Source organism: Periplaneta americana, chromosome 6, assembly GCF_040183065.1.
Source record: "Periplaneta americana isolate PAMFEO1 chromosome 6, P.americana_PAMFEO1_priV1, whole genome shotgun sequence".
In the NCBI taxonomy this organism is placed as follows: domain Eukaryota; kingdom Metazoa; phylum Arthropoda; class Insecta; order Blattodea; family Blattidae; genus Periplaneta; species Periplaneta americana.
Window position 1 is genome coordinate 41,734,379 of NC_091122.1, and position 14,280 is coordinate 41,748,658.

Genomic DNA, 14,280 nt, shown 5'->3' on the forward strand with positions numbered 1-14,280 from the left:
AACTGGCATTTTTAGTTTGGTGAAACTGAAGATGCCTCCAGCACATATTCAAGGATGTCTGCAGCTAATTGGCGCCTTGTTATTGTATGAATTACAAAATATTCTTGAAAAAAAGAAAAAGAGAACATGGGTTAAGAAATGGATTCGTAGAAGAATTATGCACGGTGCATCTAATACCTTGTTGAAAGAATTAGCTGAAGAAGGTCCTGCAGAATACAGGAAGCATCTCAGAATGAGTCCTGCTTTAAGGGGTTTTAACTTTTTTCGAACCACTTCTACGTCTATGTTTTCGAAACCTTGTTCCATGAGTTCACCGACTAGTTTCTGGAATAATAATTCCCGCTTGTTTTTATTGAGGTATCCTTTGTCACGTATATTCCATAGAAGTTCATACTTCTCATACACTTTCAAAAACTTTATGATATCGTTGGACTTCCACTTAGGGGCGCTCATTATTAATAATTATTAATTTACTTCGACAGTAGGCCTAAAACTACAAACTTTCTACTTGCCAAGTTGCTACAAGTTCGCATTCACACGCGGGAAGTGGTGGAGTCAAGTTGGTCACGTGACGGGAAAGTGGACACAAAAGTTGACGGTCGTCAACTCAAATTCTGCTTGACCGCCAAGTCACAACTTGACTGTCTCGACCATATCACACGGGGAAAGTTGAAGGAAAGTCGACTTGCTCCAAGCACTTGACTCCTGTAAACTATCCCCTTGTGAATTAGCCTTAAAGCAATGCAGATAGCGTAATGTGTAACGGACATGGTCGGTCCTGATATGCACGTCTGTAGACAGCAGTGTATGTGTACAAGTTGCAGTGTCCAGTCGATCAGTCCTAGTGAAATGGAGGAGTACACGAGAGCGGAATAATCAGACCTGATTTTCGAATACGGATGAGCCAATGGGAACAGTAGACAAGCTTACAGATTGTATCGGGTACCAGTACCCACGTAGGAGACATCCGGCCCATACCATCTTTCCATGACTGTTCCAAAAGTTAAGGGAAGGAGGACACGTGGTGCCAAATTATAATTCCACTTCCACACAACTATTTTTGCTTATAACTTTCAACTCAGTCATTTCCGGACCATGGTTCCTTATCTCAAATTGATACATGTGCCCTTCGCCATCATCCCTGAAAGTTTGTAACACCACCTTGGAAACACCCTGTATATGTATGTATGTATGTATGTATGTATGTATGTACGTATATATATATATATATATATATATATATATATATATATATATATATATATATATATATAATGGATTTGAAATAGGATGCATTATTTTAGGTACTTATTTTGTGAACGAAAACAAAGAAAATAAAGTGTCTTAAAGATGACATACTATGTGTACTTGATACATTTTGTGAATTTCGAAAAAAATTAGTTTCGCTATTTTATCAATTACATTGCTAAGTTAAATAACGGCTTATACAGTGTGTCCGGAGAGACATTCCGAAGTTATAAACTGCTATAGCGTCGCTGTTAGTTGCCGGATTTATATGAAACTGGTAGTATTAGAAAGAGAAACTCGAACATTTTGGTACCTACCTCAAAGATACTCGATGTATGTTGTTGTTTTCTAATGCCAGGCGTTTGAAAATAAAGTCATTTGACCTCTTACACTCCAATATTTTTCAAAGATATTATCATGGTCAGCCACTGAAGCACAGAATTTGAGGTGTTCCGAATCCATTTCTTGGTTTGAGTTGCACAATGGGCAGTTAGGGGACTGATATATCCCAATTCTATGCAGGTTTGGCCAAACAATCATGGCCTGTTGCCAATCTAACAGACGATTTTCGTGGTAAATCGGGAATTAACTGTGGATTATGATGCAGAGAATTCCATTTTTTCCCTTGAGATTGTGTTATCAAATTTTGTTTGTTGAAGTCTAAGTATGTAGATTTAATAAATCTTTTCACAGAGTAATATGTGGATTTAGTAACAGGTCTGTAAGTAGCAGTGCTGCCCATCTTTGCTAATGCATCCGCATTCTCGTTTCCCAGGATTCCACAATGGAATGTATCCAATGGAATACAATTGAGGGGGGTTTGCCGGAAAAAGGGCGTATACGTCAATATGGTGAATTGAGATACAGGCAATCTAAGATTTTAAAACGCACGTGAATAAAATGTTATACAGATAGTGAACAAAATTATACATTAAATTAAAAATCTTAGCGAGTATGAATGTTTTGTAGCATTTAGGCAATTTATATTATTAAATTTCCTTATATTTGTACCATATAAAATTTCGGTCTATACGCCCTTTATCCATATAATGATTTGCTTAGGGGATTTAATGTAGATTTCAGATTTAAATTTCACACGGAATTGAAACAAAGATACATTTTATGACATTTATTATCTACTTCTAAAGTAATTTACATTATTTCGTATATGCTGAGTAGACATTAAGTACGCAAAGCAAAATCTCTGAATATAACAGAAAAAGAAAATCTCCATTTTGTGTGAACATAAATAAATAAAATTTATTCTTTGTATAATCCTGATAACAATAAGCGCAAAAATCTGAATATTGTAACAAATCTCTTTATAGAACATAAAATATTTCCGTCTGAATCTACGAGTTTCATAAGTTTGTTTACTCTTAAAGCAAGGACAATAATGAACATAAAAAGGCAGTCAAAGGAAACAACTGGACTGACTAAATTGAACTATACTTATATATATTTGCGTAGTCTCTACCAAGAGAAAACACACACAGTGCAGTATGCGGTGACGCGCAGCACCAGCTCTACTTGTAGACTGACTGACTAAATCGCGCACGCACGCACGCAGCCCTGTCCTGCAGGTATGTACAGTACAATCAAAACAAAATTTCGCTACTATAATTATCGAATTATTCACTACATTGTAAACCGTTTTCCCAAAGAAGGGCGTAGAGGTCTATCTGCCTTTCTTCCTGCAAACCCCTCAGTTCTTTTATTGAGTGATATTAATTGAGAGAGCATTTTAGTTATTTCTGCTGTTTGAGATGGTGTGTGTCTAGTATGTATGTATGTATGTACGTATGTATGTATGTATGTATGTATGTATGTATGTATGTAATGTAATGTAATGTAATGTAATGTAATGTAATGTATTTGAAAAGAAAATTTTATTAATGAATATTGATCTAGTTATTTAAATGAAGGTTCTGAGTAGGAAAAATTGCCGCGCCAACTCCTTCGTAAATGTGGAGTAGTGGGTTTTCGTTTTGGACACGAAGCAAGAAGACATCATCACGGCTGGTTAGATGATCTTGCACTGGATCGCTGTACAAATTTGAAGAAAGTCTGTACGACCGGATTTCTCCTTCAGACGCCCACGATGTGATTCACCACTATTTTGTGCCGTTGGACATCTTGTAACAGTTGAGAAAAGAGTGACACAAGCAACTAAATCGTTTTTCATCTTCACGATTCCTTCTAAAATACCGGTAAAAGTGGCAAAAGAAGTCCTATGATATAGTTCTAAGTCCCACAGACAAAATTTTACAGAAGTGCATGTTAAAGGTTTAGAGTCCAATGCTATTAGATGCGGTATCATAATTTTCTTCGGCGTATATTTACGTCATTTGTTGAGTGACTCTTTTAATATTTTAATACAGAGTGATTTATATAGAACTGACACATTTCTTTCTTTAATTATTCCGTTGCAAATTCATTCAATGACCCAATTTTAGCACCAAATTAAGCTGAATGTTCTGGAGTTTCGATTCCTTGTCACTAGATGCGCAGATGTTTGTTTTATTCCTATTGTTGGCAGCACTGACCCAATTTTAGCACCAAATTAAGCAGAATGTTCTGGAGTTTCGATTCCTTGTCACTTGATGCGCAGATGTTTATGTTTTATTCCTATTGTTGGCAGCACTGACCCAATTTTAGCACCAAATTAAGCATAATGTTCTGGAGTTTCTATTCCTTGTCACTTGATGCGCAGATGTTTATGTTTTATTCCTACTGTTGGCAGCTGTTTTCGACATTTTGTGTCAACGTGAAAATGCAGTACACATTAAATCAACGACTCTTCCTTGTGAAGCAATACTGGATTACGAATTCAATTACAGCTACTCAAAGGGCATACCAGAGAGAATTTGGTGTTCGCAATCCTCCCAAAAGGAACACAATACTGGGACTGGTAAACAAATTGGAAACAACTAGATCTCTGGTGAGTGAAAAGGGCAAGCATCGTTCATCTAGGCTTCCCACGGTTGTTGTTGACGTAAGAGCACGACTGGAGCAGTCACCCAAAAATCATTAAGACGTTTGTCTTTGAGTTTGTTGAGCAACTGGACGATGTAGAGCTGAGTCAAGGATATTTTCAGCAAGATGGCGCTACATGCCATACATCAAATGAATCCATGGAACTACAGTAATTGCAAGTTTCTTTGACAACCGAATAATTTCCAGGAACCTGTGGCCACCGAGATCTCCGGATTTGACAACGCCGGACTTCTTTCTATGGGGTTACTTAAAAGACACGGTTTACGCCACACGTCCCCCAGACATTGGACGATTCAAGCTATTGACAACAGAATCCTCCAACGAGTGGCCAGTAACATGGAACGACGTGTTGAGTTGTGCCTTATGCAGGATGGAGGATATTTTCAACATTTGCTATAGAGGTAAATAATCTCCCAAAATTTCTCTACATTTTAGGTATAATAAGTTGTCGCTAGCACAATTCGTTTTGAAACAATGAATGAAAGAAATGTGTCAGTTCTATATAAATCACTCTGTAATAGCTTTCCCATACGTGTAAGAAATGAATTCGCACAGAAAATATTTTTTATCTTATTCTCTTCATATATAAATTTTCTCTGTCTTTTTCAGTCTTTCTTATTTACTTTTTTCCTTTCTTTCATGTATTTTCCTTTTTCTTAATTTTCTTCTTTCGTGTTTTCTTTTTTCTTTCATTTCTTTCCTTTCGTTCTCGTTCTCTTTATCCTTTTCCATTTTCATTTCCTGTTTTCTTTATATTTTGTATTTTCTTTTTTGACGTGAAATGTATATTTTCCGAGGTACAAGAGGAAGAGTGAGGTCTCGACATGAAAAGTTTACTCTGATGTTCCTCGTGGTACCATGAAACACAAGTGCCTCGCAGTTCTCTACGCTGTGTTTCTTGCTTCATTCTCCACATAATACATTAAAAATTCTCTTTAGTTACTTCAGCAGAGCGATGAAAAATAGAGTGAGACAAGTGGCCATAAGGCTTGGAACTCGCATAGATTCTTACACACTCAAATTCCCTTGAAATAACACGTGATTGTGCAGTACTTTTTAATTGTTTCTCGTTTAGTTTTCCCCTTCTATCACCCAACACAATAGTAATGGCAATCGAGTATATAGGTTACGTGTATACATGAATATTAAGTAAAATACATTACAGTGTTAAAGAAAGTAAATAATTATTGTTTTCTTGGATCAGTTCGAGTATAGACATTTCACGCAATCATAGAGATTTCATAAAATTATTATTATTATTATTATTATTATTATTATTATTATTATTATTATTATTATTATTATTATTATTGTTATATCTGATGCTTTTCCAATTCACTGCTGGCTAAAGCTGGGAGATGTATTATCACCTTTACTTTTTAACTTCGCTCTAGAATATGCCATTAGGAAAGTTCAGGATAACAGGCAGGGTTTGGAATTGAACGGGTTACATCAGCTTCTTGTTTATGCGGATGACGTGAATATGTTAGGAGAAAATTCACAAACGATTAGGGAAAACGCGGAAATTCTACTTGAAGCAAGTAAAGCGATAGGGTTGAAAGTAATTTCCTTAAAGACTAAGTATATGATTATGTCTCGTGACCAGAATATTGTACGAAATGGAACTATAAAAGTTGGAGATTTATCCTTCGAAGAGGTGGAAAAATTCAAATATCTTGGAGCAACAGTAACAAATATAAATGACAGTCGGGAGGAAATTAAACGCAGAATAAATATGGGAAATGCGTGTTACTATTCGGTTGAGAAGCTTTTGTCATCTAGTCTGCTGTCAAAAAATCTGAAAGTTAGAATTTATAAAACAGTTATATTACCGGTTGTTGTGTATGGCTGTGAAACTTGGACTCTCACTTTGAGAGAGGAACAGAGATTGAGGGTGTTTGAGAATAAGGTTCTTAGGAAAATATTTTGGGCTAAGAGGGATGAAGTTACAGGAGAATGGAGAACGTTATATAACGCAGAGCTGCACGCATTGTATTCTTCACCTGACATAATTAGGAACATAAAATCCAGACTTTTGAGATGGGCAGGGCATGTAACACGTATGGGCGAATCCAGAAATGCATATAGAGTGTTAGTTGGGAGACCGGAGGGGAAAAAGACCTTTGGGGAGGCCGAGGCGTAGATGGGAAGATAATATTAAAATGGATTTGAGGGAGGTGGGATATGATGGTAGAGACTGGATTAATCTTTCTCAGGATAGGGACCAATGGCGGGCTTATGTGAGGGCGGCAATGAACCTACGGGTTCCTTAAAAGCCAGTAAGTATTATTATTATTATTGTTATTATTATTATTATTATTATTATTATTGTTATTATTATTATTATTATTATTATTATTATTTATCCTGTAAATTGTTACTGTAAAATTATTAAGGAACTTAGAATATTTTTATCAAGTTTATTTATACACGCTTTAACATCTGTGGTCATATCGCGTTATTAGGATCTGTGAGTATACCAGTAGGCGTAGCTACTATTGTTGAGTTCCTGTTTCTATTGTGTTGTAGATGGTTTAAATTCATGTAACTGATTTGAGATTTTGATATGATATTGGTGATTGAGGCGGTGGTGAATCATGGCATGCAAATTTCCAATCCGGAATTTACCTTTGTGACCTGGGGAAGCCATGAAAAACCCCAGTCAGATTTGCGGCCACGGTGTTTGAACGCGGGACCTCCCGAATGCGAGTCTCAAACGCTACCGCCTAAGTCAACTCGCTCGTTTAACTTAGAATAGTAGGGTGCTATTCATAGACATTTCGCTAGCCCGCGCTACGAGCGTGCTAAACTAGCCTCGGCTATCGACTGGTTACTTGTACAGGATTCATATCATATCTTACCGCTAACACTGGTTTATGAATACGAAAATCGTTAGTTCGCTGATCATCCACCAGAAGCCCGCGCTAAGAATATCTATGAATATGGCCCTTGATTACTATGAAGGGACTAGTAAATAACATTGTATTATGCTGGCATTATTCTTAAACAAATACTACACTTTCCTAAGGCTCTAAGACAAATGTCGGGATGAGCCCTAAAAGAAATGGGCCACGGACCTGCACTCATATCCCCATTAATATCCCCATTAATCTTCCTAATTACTTAAATTAATTAACTAATTACATCTGTCCCCCCTCTTCGTAATTGAGCCATCATATAGCCAAATGGCTTGTCTCAAAATTGAGACGATTCAACAAGGCTCAGGACAACAATCACCTCCTACATAATAGCCAAATTGGCTAGTCTCCTATACATGAGACAACTCATCTCGCCTAAGGTATTCCGTGGTTTTCCTCAGGCGTAAGACAAATGTCGGGATGAGCTCTATAAGAAATGGGCCACGGACCTATATGCCCTTCCCCATATATATTCCACCATTATTATAAACGATGTATGCCCTAGTTCAGATAATATTAATAGTCTATTAAATATACGAGGTCACTCAATAAGTCGCAAATTGAAAGGACAGGGACCTCTCAAATTGCAGATTAGATTTCACGGCGCTTCTTCCGACGGCCTTCACATGCTTTGTCATCGAACAACAGATGACGGCGTCTTGCCATCCTAACGGCAAACACCAGCCAACTCCTCCTCGCCCCGTTCCGTGATCAATTGATCAATCTCAGCCCCCCTCGCGTATGTGGTACCTAAGAGGTTACGTCCAATTTCGGCTTCCCCTTCAAAATTTTCTAGAGCTCCTTCAGGGGAGCAGCGTAACCCGGAGTGAGACTAGTGGCCAACAGGCTTGGAGCTCACATATTTAGTTTTGTACAGCCCCCAACCCCTTGCAAGGACGCGTTTAGCGTACCTTTTAAATTTTCCTCCCACTTCTCCTTCGATTTTTCGATTTCGACTTCTTGCTTCGTTGAATTCTGAAGAAAGAGCACCACTCGCATAGGCTACAATAGAAGATCCCAATTTATTGTACGAGCATCACTCATTGGATCGGTAATCTTTGACTCAACTTTTCAGAGTCAATAAGATAAAAGGTTTTTTTTGTTTGGTCTCGTATCTTATCAGTTTCCGCTGTCTTGATAATATTGAAGTAGTATCTTTATGAAAATCATACTTGTCTTCGGACAGAATATAATCCTCTATGTCGTATCTATTTTCATCTGCTTTCCCCTCCCTATCTTATTTCACTTCTACTGATAAAGCACCATTAAGAAATATTACGTCATATTTGAAGTTACCTTCTTTTGTTATCTTCGTAAATATATTGGATTTTCTCATTCAAGTGATATTGGTATTGTGTGCCATTGAAGTAATATTAGCCCTCACATTTATTTCCTCAGCAACACGCGCAAACAGTACATACTAATTTCAAGAAAAAATTGTTCCGGGGCCGGATATCGATCCCGGGACCCTTCGCTTAGCGCGTGAACGCTCTACCGACTGAGCTACCCCAGGAACTATACACGACACCGTTACAATTTTTCCTTTTTTATATCCACACAACTCACATAAACTGACAAGACACCAGAACTCAACTGTGAGTGCACACAAATACTGTGTGACTTTAAATTGCGGCTTTCCTTGAAATTATTCAAACCTGCTTCACAGGGAGCTACTATCTGAAAGCCAGATTTGTATAATACATTCGTTACTGGAGGTACGTTAACACAAAGCCACAATTTAAAGTCACACAGTAATTATGTGCACTCACATTTGAGTTCTGGCGTCTTGTCAGCTCATGTGAGTTGTGTGGATATAAAAAAGGAAAAATTGTAACGGTGTCGTGTATAGTTCCTGGGGTAGCTCAGTCGGTAGAGCGTTCGCGCGCTAAGCGAAGGGTCCCGGGATCGATACCCGGCCCCGGAACAATTTTTCCTTGAAATTATTCAAACCTGCTTTACAGGGAGCTACTACCTGAAAGCCAGATTTGTATAGTACATACTAATGTTGAAAATTATTTTGCTGCGCAACATAAAGAAGCATAAAAAATTCGACCCTCACAAGTACTAACATTGTAACTCACTTTCTTACATTTTTCAGGAGATGAAAATGAAGTTTTAAAATGGTCGTGTAAATTAGTGTATACAGATATGTAGAGTGAGATTTTACATACAATTGGGGAGGTTTAGAGTTACAATGATAGTACTGGGAGAAAAAAGAAACAATTTAAGACCATATTAATTAGGACAACTCAAAACCACAAAAAATTGAGTTACAATGTTAGTACTTGGGAGGGTCGAATTGTTGTTATGGCTTTTATTTACTCAGTTTAAAGTTATTGATTCTGGTGAAAATTGAAAGTGATTGCGATTGTTCATTTAGTCGCTTTAATTGAAAACAGATCAATAACAATTCAATTAGACATAATCGCTTTATAGTCTTATAATCCAATAGTTTATCTTCGTACATGCTTTTAGACTGAATTAATTTTCGTTTATCTGCAAAGCTGACGTGACAGAAATTAATTGCCAAGATATGGTCAAGATGGGAAAAACTGAACATGAAACAGGTCTTAAGTCTATCTCTCTCTCTCTCTCTTTCTCTGACGTTCTTATTCTCTGCACGAAGATCAATACTTCTATCAAATTACTAACAGGCAAGCTGTTTTCATTATAAATGCAAACCTAGATTCTAATCATATATACAGAATGAACTGTATTAATCTATACTAATAATAAATCTGTAGCCAAAATTTTTCTGGTAATTTTCGATTTTCCAAAAATAATTGGTGTTAACATGTATAATTAACCATCCTGAAACCGAAAATCGCTTTTTTGAAATTTTTGTTTGTATATATGTCTGTCTGTCTGTCTGTCTGTCTGTATGTTTGTTACCTTTTCACGCGATAATGCCTGAACCGATTTATATGAAAATTGGAATATAAATTAAGTTCGTTGTAACTTAGATTTAAGGCTATATGGCATTCAAAATACTTTATTTAAAAGGGGGGTTATAAGGGGGCCTGAATTAAATAAATCGAAATATCTCCCTTATTATTAATTTTCATGAAAAATATTACCACAACAAAAGTTTCTTTAAAAATGATTTCCGATAAGTTTTATTCTATACAAAATTGTGATAGGACTGATATTTAATGAGACAAATTAGTTTTAAAATTGCAATAACAACATCATCTAAGGCGCTATATTGAAATAAAAACAAATGACTTCATCTAAGTAGTAAGGAAATGAAGCTGACGTCAAGGGCTTCCGGGCTCCCATGGGCGTGGCCAAAGGAGGGTGGGGGAAGGAGGCGTGGCGTTGCTTCGTCATTGGTTGAAACAGAAGTGGGGGAACTCAATTTTGATTGGTGCATGGGGGAGGGTCTCAAATGCGATTGGTTAATGGGGTTGGAAGGGGATTGTGATTAGCGAATGAGAATGGAGACCTCATGTATGTGAGTGGTCGTAAACGGTGGTTGGGTGGGGTGATCCGCGTGTGCAATTGGATAATGGGAGAGAGATAATTTGGGGGGGGGAATGGGAGTGTTCAATTTCGATTAATTGTTGGTATTACAACATTTGATTGATAGTGAGGAGAGGGGAGGAGTTGTGGTTGCCCCTGCGTGATAGTAATTCACCTTGAAAGAACTAGGTCACACGTGTCAAAAGGAAGGCGATGTTTCGAATACGCATGTTCCTGTGGGTCTTATTTGACACTTGTATTATTTTTTTTTCGACCACCGCCTGTTCCCTGGCCAGTTGAAAATAATTTTCTGTTGTGAAATATGTATGAGTATGTATTACGCAGTCGGTTTAGCCATCTGTGTGAGAGGTGAATCCCGCACGTGGAAGTGAAAGTGAGTCCTCGACTATATGACATTGACTGGACGCGGCTGTCTGAAGCACGCAAACAGTAATTGAAAGAGAAAGTATATCACCTTGGTGGAAGAAAAACAATGCATCAAATCGAATTCAAAAAGATGAAATAGCGGAAAGGTTAGTAGAAATGAATAAAATTACTCAAATATGTGTAGAAAACTCAATTCTCACTTCAAAAATGACCTATGATTATTAGAAGTGAATAAAATGTATAACATAATAACAATGGAGAAAACTCACTTCAACAGTCACCTGGTTGCTGTATTTAAAGAGGCATAAATAGCATGATTTATACTCTATCTATGGCTGGAAGTAAACATCTTTTACCTGATTCCAGACATTCGCGGAGCGGACTGTAATTTCTCACATCAGTTGTTAAAGTACAAAGGGATATACATAAAAAAGACTTGGACTTTTGAAGATAGATTGACGCATAACCAGTCAGAGGAAGTAAAATCTTTCACCTTACTCCTTCCTCAGAAAATTTAATAATAATAATAATAATAATAATAATAATAATAATAATAATAAAAATAATAATAATAATAATAATAATAATAAATCCTTTTCCAAAAATAAATGGTGTTTACATTTATAATTACACGTCGTGATGCATAGATCTAACGCATGATTCTTATCAAAATGTACATCATTAATTACATTAATCAGTGCATCACATTCAGTTTTTTTTTTAAAACGTGACATTCATTTTTTAATATTTTTTTTTATGATCCGCGGTTGCTCTTGCTCTAACAAATGTTACTTTACTGTTATTATTTCATTGTTGTGATTATCACGATAGCGTTATTAATAATGTGATGCATAGGCCTAAATCTAACCATGATTCTTATCAAAGTGCACATCATTAATTACATTAATCAGTGCATCACATTCAGTTTTTCAATCATTTAACTAGATTGTGGGCTTATTTTCATTTAATTGTTGTAATTACATGACGTTCCTGCACTCATAATTTACCCATACTATTCGTTTCCCATGTTTCTTAAAATAATATTTATGTACCTAATTTCATCTTAATTTATTTTATTTACATAAACAGTGATGCAGAATCGAGAGAGTTTGAGACTCGCATTGAGGTCATGGGTTCCAATTCTGTGGCCGACCATAAAGACAACTGCCAAATTGGAAATTTACATGTCATGATTCATCACCACCTCAATTGCCAATACGATAAACATTAATCAAAATCTATAATTAGTTACATGAACACAAGCCATCTATGCAAAAGGATGAGACAGGTTGACTTTCATGATAACAGTTCCAGAGATTCAAAGAATGCTGTTTAACATGTCTGTTTCGTGTGCTCATTTAATAACTGAGGGAGTAGCTCAATTGGTAGAGCGTTCGCAGTGCATCACATTCAATTTTTTTTTAATCATTTAACTAGATTGTGGGCTTATTTTCATTTAATTGTTGTAATTACATGACGTTCCTGCGCTCATAATTTTCCCATACTATTCGTTTCCCATGTCGCTGTAAAAACAACTCATTACGAAAATGACTCCATCTATTCAATGTGGCCTTTGCACAACAAACAGGGAATATTATCCATTTAACACTATTGTTATATGATATAATTAGTACAATAATTAATGCAAGGTTTCATTGAATGGATCATTGAATAAATATACGCACTTAAAGAGGAAGTGCTAGTTTCCTCCCGCGAAGGAGATGAATTGTGTAACGTCATCACATCGATTGTTAAAAGTACAATACAATAATTAATGCAAGGTTTCATTAAATGGAAAATACTATCACTATTAATGATTAATTAATACAATTTGTTAAAACTACAATACAATAATTAATGCAAGGTTTCATTAAATGGAAAATACTATCAGCATTAATGATTAATTAATACAATAAAACTAATGCCAGGTTTCATTAAGGATCTACCTGCCGCGAGTCAACAACCTACAGTGCATGCAAGTAAACTTATTGTATCGGGTCCAAAGTCTCGAAGCCTGCTTATAAGTGAATCTAACATTGCAACATACGATTAGCTGTGTGTCTTTTAATGTTGCAATACTCTATCAGTCATCTCACGTTACAATAAGCTCAGTGATAGTATGTGAAAACTACATCACAATAATTCTCGTTATATTTAATATGGTATTTGAGTTACATATAAAAAAGAAGCGGATCAAATTCTCCCTGTTGGCTTAAAATGTAAGTCTTTAAATGGAAATTATTGAATTATAAATAGATTATGATACACAGCCGAGAGAGTTTGAGATTCGCTTCCGGGAGATCATGGGTTCAAAGTTTGTGGCCAACCAATCTGACTGAACTTTTTCATAGTTTCCTTAGATGTATATTACCATTGAGCTCACTGGAGCGGAGTTATTTTACAAAGGACTAATTTTATCTATATGAGTCGGGTAGAAGTGAAGATTGAATTTACAGTACGTAAGGTACTCTTTTATAGAGTGGAATTATTTCAACCTGAGTTACTAGTACGAAGGACGAAACTGGTAATTGGAATTAGATGCAATAGTCTGTAGTGCGATAATATGCACAAAAGAACTGAAGACTGTATCGAAATGAAAGGTCACAATTTCCAAAAATTTGTTTAAATACCGGTAACCATATAATGATTATTTTTCAATTTAACTTCATATCTGTCTATCGGGATGTTTGTTACCTTTTACACACAATAATGGCCGAACCGATAATATTAACATTGGAATATTATTTCGTTTTTTGCACTGTCTTTGTTGATTACTCCGAGTACACATATAACAGATTAATGACTGCTGATTAGATGTAATGAACTTACATTAGCCTACTGCATAATCATGTTGAAGCTCAGATCCCAGCCACTCGACTGTGAAAGAGACACGTGTGAGAGTACCACATAACCCATGACCTTCCTTTAGATTTCTCAGTATGGTATTGAGTTCTCAAGGTCCATGTGTGCGTTGACTTTTACTTTCACCGCGCTAACCATGATTGAGAAATGGATAGAGAAAGTAAAATAACGAACTGTTGCATTAGCGACAATTTTGAATGCTATCGTTAAATATAAAAAAGAAGTGGATCCAATGCAACAAGTTGTCTATAGCAAAGAATAGTTGGTTTGATGAGGATGATGTATTGAAATAAAAACAAGTTTATGCACAAGTACTGTAAGTTTATTATGAGTAAATAAAAAGCATATAAAATATACTATTATTATTTAAAGATCTCTTGCACACGTCTTCTTTTACATGGGGGTT

The 14,280-nt window shown here is 36.1% G+C and overlaps 1 protein-coding gene and 1 non-coding gene across 2 annotated transcripts in view; both read left to right on the forward strand.

Moving 5' to 3' along the window:
* LOC138701285 (bicaudal D-related protein homolog) overlaps positions 1 to 14,280 on the forward strand; it is a 381,968-nt gene that overhangs the window by 127,716 nt on the left and 239,972 nt on the right. The gene's annotated exons all lie outside the window — the stretch shown is intronic.
* On the forward strand, positions 9,014 to 9,087 carry TRNAS-GCU (transfer RNA serine (anticodon GCU)). Its single transcript has one exon. It is a non-coding gene; the product is annotated as a tRNA-Ser (tRNA).